We start from the raw sequence: 11,975 nt of genomic DNA, 5'->3' as shown, positions 1-11,975 counted from the left end.
GATTCTTTTAAATAAGCAAACAAGCTACAGCCCACATAAAGACACCAGTTGCCATGGTTAGCAGACTTAACTTCATCTCCAATTCGCATATCATCGCCACATCCCAGATTCTGCCTGGGATACATGTACAAATATTAGATTGCTTGCTTTAACATTGTCAGGATTTTTCTTTTTTTTTCAAAAATAAGAAGAAAAACAAAGATCCCAAGATTATTTGACCTTTACATTTTTCACTTTGAAAATGCTTATTCATGACCTAGGTTACATAGACCTTGGATGGTCTACCTCTTATTTTCCATAATAACTAATAAGTTCTGCGCATTAAAATGCTAGACTACTCAACATTGCCATCATGTTGAAATACATCTCTATATGTCAATATACTCAGCTGAGTAAACAGTAAAGCATAATTGAATGTTTCAGCAATGACATTTTAATTAAGAAATGTTCTTGGGCTTTTAAGAGTTCAACATCTTTCTTTGTAAGAATCTGCCTTCTCAGAATAGTATGAAAAAATATTGGCATGCCTTGCCATTGTTTTGCCCTACTTGAAAAATTTATCATTGAAGGCCATTGAGGATGCATAATTTTTCTGGCCAATAGTAATTAGGCCAAAGCGAATTAACACATAAAAATAAAGGTCATATAGTAAGAAAATAAAAGATTACTTTAGTTAAATTATTCTTTAAAGTTAAACTGGAATAGCAGGTGTGTCTGGTGTCAGCCTTGGGCAAAAATAGCATCTATTTAAAGTGAATGATCATGAAGGAAGGAAAAAAAACCCAGAACATGTTTTGAAGATAACCAACTGTGGTATCAAAAATGGATAATACGGCTTCACTGAGTATGCTTTTGGAGAAATTAAACATTAAGTTTCAATTGCCAGCCATTAATGATTATGTTTTCCATTCAGCTCCTCCTTGGATTTCAAAGAAAGAGATCTGTAAGTCCTTTTCATACCTATTGGATCTAATTCCACTTTTGTGATACCTATGCTTTTCTTCACAGTGGTGAGTTGCTTCTGAAATCTCAGCCTTTCTTTTTGATCATGAATCAATTTGTACTCAAGGCAATATTGGCAGATAGGTCAATAAAGCAAGTTACTTATCAGGGACCTGTGCTGTACAATATCCTCTATTTAGAGTCATAAAGATGTGAGATTTATGTGTACATTCTCTTCCATATGGAACTTATAGTGCTGTTAAAAATCCTGCTGTAGTAAAACACTTAAAAGACACAGAAAATGAAAATAATTTAAGCAAGACATATAGAAAAATAATATGCCTTTTCTAGGCCTCTTTTACAAAAGCCTGAAAGATCTTTTTTCTTTTGTAGGTATCCTATCTTCATGAATAACTCTATTTATATATTTATGTATTTTTCTAATATAAAAACCTTCTTTTGTACTGTGCCATGGGAAATTGTCATTTCTTTTCCTGCTAGAATCAGAGATTTACTTTGTTCCTTGTGGGATTTTTCTCCTTTCCCTCAAACATGAAGGAAAAAATCTCAGCATAGCCCCTCTAATGCTTTAATCCTGAACTTTGACTTTCAACAGGGTGATCAGAAACCACCCATCCTCTGTCTAGTAGATGGAGTGGTGGCATCCATTGGTAGGCTGTGCCGATATTTAGAAATTCTGGGACAAGGCTAGTGAGTTGTACTGCTAGTTAAAGTGTGGGTTCCATCCCAGCACAGTGGCCTGGTTCTTCTCCATCAGGAGGATACGTTACAGGGTCTTGTCAGAATTTCCATTGCCTTTCATTACTTCCCACTCATACAGCCATTCCCATGGTCTTCTGCAGATTCTATGAAGTAGCCAATATTATTCTATCAACTATTCAATATTAACAATATCCTGATTATGTCATCAAAATTAGTTGCTTTACATCGAGTTTCCCGTTGTTCGAGATTGGCCCTGGAAATAGACAGTGACAAAGCAAAATGTCAAGGAAGTTGAAGAATTCTGATAGAGTTCTCCAACCTGGAAATGAAAATCTAGTCATTCCAGATTAGGATGCACATGGCAGGTGGTGATGGAGCAGTTGTTTAAATGATCTCTTCTGTTATATAGAATGAAGCTTATTCTGAAGGAAAGCCTTTGGAAAAAATAAGAGTTTTTGTTGCCATATGAAAATAAGAAAAACAGGAATTTAAGGACTGGTGTTTAGTAATTTTTCAAATAACCATAACAAGCCAAGCACTTTTTGAATGAGTCCAGCTTGTTTTACTCTGATGTTTTTGAGCATTATAAAAAATGAATTCTAAATGCCCTGGCTCATGCTCTGTAAATTGTTTCTCCAAATAGAGCCAATCAGACAAATCCATAAATGAATACAAACACTGGAGATCTAGTGAAAGACTCAAATTAAATCATATTAGGAACACATTGGAAACATTTATTTGATTTTATCGATTCTTCAACCCTAAATTTATCTTCCATGATCCTATGATTCTTCATGTGAACGTGAATTACTATAGACCTTAAAAACTGACTCTCCAGTGCCACTGGAGATCTAGCTTGAGTTCCTTTAGATAAGTAAGAAGAGTTCTAGCCAAGAAGTGAACAATTGTCTCAAGTCTCAGTGGATCAGGAGTATATCAGTGGTGGTAATTTCTTTCTAAGACATCTCGATCAATATCCATGACTATAATGACAGTCATATTGTCCAATTTTTGTTCTTTTATTTATTTCTCTAGCTATATGTATGATAAGAGACACCAAACTTAATTTGTTTTTCTACTCTCACTGAGCATTGCACAGAACAGTTCTGTGGCCAAATGTATGCCTTTTCCAGCCTACCAAAAAGCAATTAGGTGTTCTATAATTTAATTCAATTTAGACCCTATCTCCCCGAACTTAGCATCAGATCCCATAGGTTCCAAACTGCCTCCAAATCAGATATTTTTAACTGGCTGATTACAAGTCAGAGTTTCCATGAGCCTGCTTCTTGAATCCGATGACTTGTTAGAATGATTCACATGACTCAGGATAATACTTTATTGGTTATTAAGATATTACAAAGAGGTACAGATGAACAGCACAAAGTAGAGTCTGAACATTGTTCAGTCTCTGTTGCTATGGAATAAGGTATGACACCTTCCTGTCCATGGATATATTCACCAACATATATTTTATGAAGCCGAATCTATAGATATTTATTACCTAGAACACTAAAATTCATGAATTTGTACACAGTCTACCTTGATTATATTTTTGCCACTGGAAATAAACTACATGTCCTGCAATTTATCCCTGACCAAGGCTCAATTGGGATAGTAAACAGTATAGTTTATAGAATAGAGCAGCATGTGTTAATCAGTTAAAACAATTCTGGGCAATGGATTTCTTCTCCATCATTTACTACCCTTCAAAGGTGGCATCTATGCAATTACTAAAATATCTTGTTTCATCTGAGAAAGCAGTTCAGGGGGTAGAGCAATCAATTAATCAATTAAAATAAAAGGTCATCCGATGATCTAAGGTCAGTTCAAAGGAGTTCTTAAGATTATCCCTTTAGTAACAGTCAGGCCAAAAAGAAAACGAGAAAGAAAACAAAGTTAGCCCTAAGTTCTTCTGGATGCCTTTCACATTGCTTCTTCTTCATTACATTTTGATTTCTGAAGGAGTGGGATTAGGGCTCATAACACCACTGTAAAGTGAGATGGAAGAGCAGGGTATGGCTCAGTGGCAGAGTGCTTGCCGTCCATGTGTGAGGTCCTCGGTACAATCTCCATCAGTAGTGACAGAATACAAATTAATAAACAACTAAAATCTATCTTCATAGAAACTCAGTTCCTACAGAAGCTGAGCTTATCTAAGACACTGTGCATCTGCATAGAGAGACTGTGCATCTTCATAGAGAAGCCACAGGCCAGCTTCAGGCAGATAGACTCACTGAACCATCCATTAGCCTTCTACCCCAAGCTGCTATAAACCCCTACATAAGTGTTCTTCTCTCTTTGCATTAATTCTGCCAGTCTCCTCTAGGCCAAACCTCCCTCCTGTTGTATTTGTCCATCAATCTATGCAAAAAGAAAATAAGATAAGTTTCCATTTTGTAGACCCTCTGCAGATTTTGCCTTTCAGGGAGATGTTTTCCGTGAGTTCCCTCTGCTGTAAGTAAACCTCAGCTGAATTCTAACTCATCTAGGAGCCTTACTGGGGCAATGATCCACCGAGCGAATGCTTTCATTGGAGAATCATTTTGTGTGTTATAAATGCAGTATGTCAGTTTACCCTTTGGAATTTGAAACTTTGAAGTCTCTTTTCCATGTGAAAAATCAGGCACAATTCAAATAACATTGACCAAACTTAGCTAGCCAAAGTGAGGATTTGGCCATAAGCAGTTGGATATCCAGAGTCCGACTTTTATATTTGCTTATTTTTCAAATTGAAAGATAACAAGCAAATAAGGTGAATCCAATACCAGATTGCAGCTTGATAAATTCTTACAAACTGAACCCATATTTGGAAGTGTTATTCAGAGAAATAGGACATTATCAGTACCTCTGTGTGTATTCTTCTATCCTCTTCTTAGGCCTTACCCCGTTGGGATAAGAATCCATTCTGGTATCACCAATCACTATGAACACATATATTTCCTTCACCTATCGTGTGTTTTTTTACATAAATAAAAGTGCACCATGTGTTCATTTTTGTCTTAACATTTTATTTGAGAAATTTATACTTTGCATGTAGGAACATATTATTTGTTCTTAATTCTGTATAATTCTACAAAATGAGTATATAAAGGTTTCATATATATATATATATAATTAGTGGATATATAGTTTCCTCTTCAGAGCTGATGAGACTGAACACATTTCTCCTGCATTTATACTTAAGAATGTTTTTGCATGATCCTAAGTCCTGTATGTCCACAGATATACATAAGGAACCTCCCTTATCCTTCTATGAGTAACAAATGGGAGTTCCAGTTGTTTCGAATCTTTGTTAGTTTTTGGCATCCAATGTCTTCTCGTTTTGGCTATTATGGGGTACCATATTATCATTTCTATAGGTATTGTCTCTCTGACTAATAGATATGAGTGTTATTTTACATAATTACTTGCCACTTAATGCCTTTGGGATTTAAGGGGCCATTTAAGCCTTTTGTTTCTCTATTTGATGGTCTTTCTTTTTAAGTTATTATTACCAATTAATTTGGGTTGTTTATATATACTGAACGAGAGTCATTGCCCAGGGTATGTACTGAGAATAACTTCTACCACTTTTCTAGATTGTGTCTTTCTTAATGCATTTGGAGTCTCACAAGTTCTGAATTTCCAAATAAATTTGTCTTTCCTCTGTTGTCATATCCTTTTGGGTTCTGCCTAGGAATTCTTCGCCAAAGCCAAGATCAGAAGGATATTCTTTGTTTTTTGAAGATCTTTGCTGTTTTTCTTTCACAGATCTGTAAGCCATCTAAAACCATGTTTCATATATGCTACAAAATGGGAATCTAGGAACGCTTTTGAAGTCCATATGGATACCAAAGTGATTAAGCATTGTTTATGGAAAAGAAAAAAACATCTTTCTTATTATGTTGTTATGTGGCATTGGAGTAAATCTGTCAGTACTTTGATTCTTAACTTCATTCTGTATTTTTACCCAGCATACTTTTGCTTGCATCAATAAAGAATTGCCTTAGTTTTAGTGTGAGCCCTCTGTCTCTTCCCAAAGAGATGACAAGTTCCCCAAACTTTGTAATTTTAGATCACCTCGATGATCTTAACTACTTTTAATTTCTCTATGATTATTAGAAATTTACCATTATTATTAATTATGAATCTCTAGATAAGTTTTAGAAGAATTAAAATTGATGGGTTAATAGTCTTTATTGAAAGGTTTTAATTTTATTCAATAATATTTTTAATTTTCAATTTTTAATAGATGTTCATTTCTAGGGAGAATCTGCACATGACCAAGGTAATTTCTACCAAAAATATTTGGAAGAATTACCCTTTACAAACAAATAAGCCTGGAAATTTTGAGGAGAAAGGTTTAGTAGTTGATTCAATTTTTACAAGAAATTAGTCATTATCATTTATTTTCTCAGGTCATCTGTTATTTTTGACAAATGAGTCTTAGAATTTAATCCAACTCCTCATAATATATTTTCATTAACATTTTTGATACCTATATTATCCTTATTAAGACTTTCTGTTTCTATTGACAACCTTCATTTTATTAATGCATCTTAGCAAAGCATCATAATTTATTATTTTAAGCAGACTTTTGCTGTGTTGAATCATCTATGTTATGCATCGTCTGTTTTAATGTTTTCTTCTTCCATAGTTCTTTGTCATTTGTTTTCTTCCAGTTACCAATAAAGTAATGCATACCTATAATTCCAGCACTCACAAGGCTAAGAGGATTGAGATGCATGCTTGATACTGACTCGGCTACATAGAGATATCTTGTCTCAAATAAAAACAAGCAACTACTAGAAAAAAACAATAAAATAGTATAAAGTAAAATATCTACTGTTCACGGCATGTTTAATGGAGTACCCCACATATTCTGCACTTGTGTTTCACTTCCTATTCACGCTTCTTTCTTTCTTCACATACCCAGATTTCTTCATGTGCCCTGGAGGGTCAAGTGAGCGAAAGACAAAATCAGAGCTGTGGTACTTCCTCCAGATGCATCTGTGAAAAGTAAAAAGAAAAGCCATCCCCATTGTCTTGGTAACCAATGGCTGCAAGGACCACATTTAAAACTTGTCAACATCCTGTAATGAAAAGATTTAAGTCAGCTTCCCCTTCCCAGGTATCCGAAACCTTCATTTATGGCATGGAAAAATGTCACAACATTATTTTCTTTTATAATTTTTTACTGCATCCTTTTATAATTTACCTCTATTAATCCTACTGTAGTTATCCAGAATGCGTTTAACATTATTATAAAAAGCTCCTAAAGTTTATCGAAGATGTATTAAACAGTTTTGACTCCATACTTAACTAATCTAATCTCTTCCTTCCACTATTTTTTGGAAACCCTCAGGAAATTGAATTAGCAATTACTGCCTTTCTGTTTTACATTAACAAAGGCTACTGCATTGCTGGAAGAGTCTCTTAACTAATCTAAAATTTTCTTTCTCTTTAAAATCCAGATCAAAACACACCTTTGGCCATTTCTAACTAATGACTCCATTCCCTTCAACACAAATACACATAAACCTAAGTTAGGTCATTTGGTGTTCTCTAAATGTTTAAGCTTGTTTATGTGTTCCTTTTTAAGTGTATTTATGCCCTTTTCATATGTGTTGGTTTTCTTAATGCTCACTTGTAAATTAGAAACTTTTGAAAGTTCTCTTAACTTTTTCTAAATACCCTACGGCTGTGTTTAATACACCAAAGCATTAACATGTGGAATAGCTCCCTAGTGGTTTTAAAACTTAATGCAGTGTCATGAGAAACCTAATTTATTGCTAGGGAGTAGTTTAGACACAGAGGAAATGTACTATGTCAGAATTTTTCATGACCATAAATCAAAATCTCCAAGTGTCTTTAGCTTGCTGCTCTTTCAAATTGTGTAAATTATCTTTATCCTAATAGAGCCCCTCCCTTAGAATTTTAGGTGGATAATTCTTTCTTCCAGGGGGAATATGAACCTGGTCTATGCTCATTAGATGCCAATAGAACTCCCTCTCCCCTGATGTGACAATACAAAAGTGTGTCCAAACATTGGAGTTAGGAAGAAAAATGAAGGAAGAAAAATCAAGAACCACTGCGCACATTCTGCATTTCTGTCTCAAAAATACTAACAAGAAATTTTACAATACAATTCTCATTAAAGATAAGTGCCATTAGGATTAATCAGGTCAATTTTCTTAGTACTTTAAAGTTACCTGCTAAAGCCCTTATGCAACCATTCAAGGACATCAGTTTGAATAATCCATATATTTATTGGTTTAATATCACTAATATGGTCAAAGTAGCACCTTCAGATTAACCCAAACTCTCTGAAGCATGCCTCTGATGCAGCTCAAATTAGGGTAGAGGCTGGAAACTTGGCAGTGGACAAGAGGGACTGGAGATAAAAGTTATCTCTTCTTCCCGACTTCCTGGAATGCTCTATGACCTCTATAGATAAAGACCTCTCATCCTATTGCCAAATGATGCACCTCAGAAGAATTTTAATTCAAAGCCTAGTGTAACTATTGTTAAGTGCTAACTTCATGAAGAATTCCTGAAATGACTGCTACCATTAAAGTACTAACACCTTGTCTATATTAGGATATCTTCATTAAACACTAAGGCAGGGACATTTCTCACTTCTTGGTAGACTATTCTGTTTGACAGTTGTTTGTGATATGTAAATATGAATACAGCTCCTTGTCTTTTAAAAAAATGTACTTGATTCAGTAAGAACTTGGGGGAATATTTCCTATGTAAAGTGGTAGCTCCCACTGTTCCTCTGATGTAAGAACTTAGTAAAATAAAAGTCATATTCTTCATGCCATGGATTTTACTGGATGCCTCAGAAACTAGAACATCTGCAAGATTAAATACTTAAAGAATTTCCTATGTTTTTCAGAAGTTCCATTTATCAAAGAACAACAATAATGGATTGAAGTAGACTGGAGCTGTAATTATAAAACATACCTTCATTGTAATTCTTTATTGGGACTTGTCCAAACCCAAATACTAAATAAATTATTTCTCATTTATCAATTCAGCTTTCCAGTTTTCTTTCTGTATAGTTTCAATATTTGTTGTTGTTGTGTTGAGCATGGGGCTTGAACTCTGGGCCTAGGTACTTTCCCTGGACTCCTCAGCTCAAGGATAGCACGCAACCACAAAAGCCACAGCATCACCTCCAGTTCTGGAGAAAAGCTTCTCTTGGGACTTTCATGCCCGGGCTGTCAATGAACAGGTTTCAGCCTCCTGAGTACTTAGGATTACTGGTGTGAGCCACTAGTGCCCAGCTAGTTCCAACATTTTTTAAGAAAATAATTTATTTAGGGTTATCAAGAATGCAAAGGTTACTTTCTTTGTAGTGGAAAATTGTAGAAATCTTACCAAGAAAAGATTGAACATTACTATTAAAAACTATTTTTGCATATGAAAAATAAAGTGAAGAAGAGTATAAACAATTCAAGATATGTGAATTTATTTTCCTATATTTGGGGGGGTGTTATTGATTCATGTGTTTCATTACTTCTCTTTGCTTGTTTGGACAAATCTGCTCATGGCTTAGAAAAACGTTCTATTGTATTTCTTCCTAGCCACTGTGTACCATACCAGCTTTCCCATCAACTCTGCTAAGAGTTCACCACTCACCTGGATTCCAGTCCCACCTTCAACCTCTTCTTCCTTTCTCCCAAAAACATGTCTCAACTCAGTTCACAGCATTTCCACTCTCAGTAATTCTTTTCTCATTTTTTTCAATCTCCTGTTGACTTTTATATTTCTTATCCAGCAGGCCTAGGCCTGCATATATCATTGGTTGATTGGCCTCTAATTCATTCTTACTTCTAAGCGTTTTGGTTAACTTTTCCTGACTGAAATCAAAAGGCAGGGAAGAGCAAAGAGCTGGACTTGTTTTCATGGACTCACTGTCCATACCCTGCCTCTCAAGTGAGTGCATGTCCTTTAAAAAAAACACTATTTTTTATAATTATATTTTATTATCTTTGTATAAAGGGGTTACCATTCAGTGTATAACTTTATGAATATAATATACCTTGATAAATAAACAGATGTCTTCTTGTAGTGAGCAGATACTCCTATCCTGTGATCTTTGTATAAGACAAAGAGAAGGAGATTTTTGAAGACAATGAAGAGAGAGAAGGAAATTCTGCTCATTATATTACTACCATTGTAGTTGGTCAAAGGACTGAGCTATTTCTTCTACTGTCTTTTAAAAATTCTTAACCTATTCTATTATCTTCTTTTTCTACATATTTTAACCTGCCAAACTAAGAAAAGAGTCAAATAAACAAATTATCCTTTTTAATTTGCCTAGGATGTTCCCTTAAGACTCCTGTTTTCCATGAAAGGCTGGGGAATCTTCTTTTAAGCATTCCTGGGGAGTATTATATGGCTTCCTCTTCCTGTTAGATCCATTTCTTCACCCATTAGAGTAGGTAACCAGATGTGCCTGTCGTATATGGATGGGGACAATTTGTAACCAAGGGTAAAATAAGGAGAGCAAAGCACAGAAAACAGTTCCCCTATTAATTTGCACACATGCAGGTCTTGTCCATATACCTTAAAAGTAATAGTTTCCCTTCCTGAAATCTCCAAGGCTATTGTGGTTGACCATGAGGTCAGGGCAAGGGCTAATTGCAAGTGCAGCTGTCATCAACCCACCCAGAGCTAGCTGAAGAGTCAAGTACAAAGGCCTACTGATTCTCAGAACAGTCCTCTAGACACTCATCAGAGTCTAATAGCTCAGCATGAAGGAGATCAGTGATGGGTGAACCACAAACCTGCTTAGGTATGATTTTTCTTTCTTAAGTTTAAAACAATGTGAATGGTTACTGATGTTGAACTATCAAAGGTTTTGAGATATATCAAATATTATGTTACCAGAAAGCTAAGTCTATACTTAAAATTCAGTACCACAAAGTAGAAAGCAGTTTTGAGCTACTCTTTGAACAAAATCAAGAACTGAGCCTCAGTCACATAGAGAACACAAAATGTTTCTATAATTTCAAATGGTCTGTGGGTAATCCCTGGCTGTAATATATCTGCACATACATAAATACTCTACACTACTGGTTTTCAGTAGGGAGACATGAAAAGTTCTAAACTATTAATAATTAGTTATTAAAATTATAAACTTGTGCCAGTGGCACAAACCTGTAATCCTAGATACTCAGAAGTCTGGGATCTGAGGATTGAGGTTCAAAGCCAGCCTATTTATCTCCAATAAACTACTGAGAAAAGGCTGTAAGGGGTACTGTGGTTCAAAGGCCACTAGCCTTGAAGACATGGAAGTTCAAGGACAGCATCCAGGCCCTGAGTTCAAGCCCCAAGACTGGCAAAAAGAATTATAAACATAAAATATATAGAAAATATTATGATATGGTGAAGAAGCAGAATGCATCATACTTGCATGAAAATATTGATTTAGACAATGTTCTGGAAATGCAAAAAAAGCCAAATAATTAGGTAGGTTTTTTTTTTTTTTTTGCCATTCCTGGGCTTGAGCTCAGGGCCTGAGCGCTGTCCTTGGACTTTCTCAAGGCTAGAGCTCTACCACTTGAGCCTCAGCACCACTTCTGGCTTTTTCTATGCATGTGGTACCGAGGAATTGAACCCCGGTCTTCGTGCATGCTAGGCAAGCACTCTACCACTAGGCCAAAATCCCAGCCCAATTAGTTTTTTTTTAAACTTAAAGTCCACAGTTTATTAACTACAATGAGGTTGGTCACCTCATCTTCCTGGCTGGGACGGTTGGGCCCTGAAGGAAGAACCCAAAGCCAGCCCTACTGGTCAGCTTCCTCTCCCATTCCCTCCAGCTTCTTTAGAGAAGCTGCTTTGAAGATACAAAAGGCTCCACGGAGGCTCCCAGAACTAGCTGGTAGTCCTGCAGAGGGACTTGCTTGAGAGCAGGCTGGATCTGTGAGCTGACCAATGTGGATGAGGTCACATAGAGTGAGGATCAAGACATGACGCTGAGAGTTCTAGAGCCTTTTCCTTCTGCCTCCATACATAATGGAAAACAGGGTTGCACCCCCAATCCCTGCCAAAAATTAGTTTTTGAGGGTTTAGATACAGTGAAATTTTATTGGCAGAATTTTGTTAAATATGACTGCTATACTATACATTTTTATTTCTTTTTTCTTTTCCTCCTTCCCTCCTTCCTTTCTTTCTTTTCTTCCTTCCTTCCTTCCTTCCTCCCTCTTTCCCTCCCTTCCCCCTCCCCCTCCCTCCCTCCCTCCCACCCTCCCTCCCTCCCTCCCTTCCTTCCTTCCTTCCTCCAATGCTGAGGATTGAACTCAGGGATCCTTTTGCTC

The 11,975-nt window shown here is 36.0% G+C and overlaps 1 non-coding gene across 1 annotated transcript; it reads right to left on the bottom strand.

Annotated features, from left to right (window-relative positions):
- Positions 1-11,599: 11,599 nt before the first annotated feature.
- LOC150048830 (small nucleolar RNA SNORA57) lies at positions 11,600-11,724 on the bottom strand. The gene has a single exon (XR_016539185.1). It is a non-coding gene; the product is annotated as a small nucleolar RNA SNORA57 (small nucleolar RNA).
- Positions 11,725-11,975: the final 251 nt, after the last annotated feature.

Source organism: Megascapheus bottae, chromosome 21 (genome assembly GCF_031878675.1).
Source record: "Megascapheus bottae isolate mThoBot1 chromosome 21, mThoBot2.hap1, whole genome shotgun sequence".
Lineage (NCBI taxonomy): Eukaryota > Metazoa > Chordata > Mammalia > Rodentia > Geomyidae > Megascapheus > Megascapheus bottae.
This window is presented reverse-complemented; position numbering and strand designations above follow the sequence as displayed.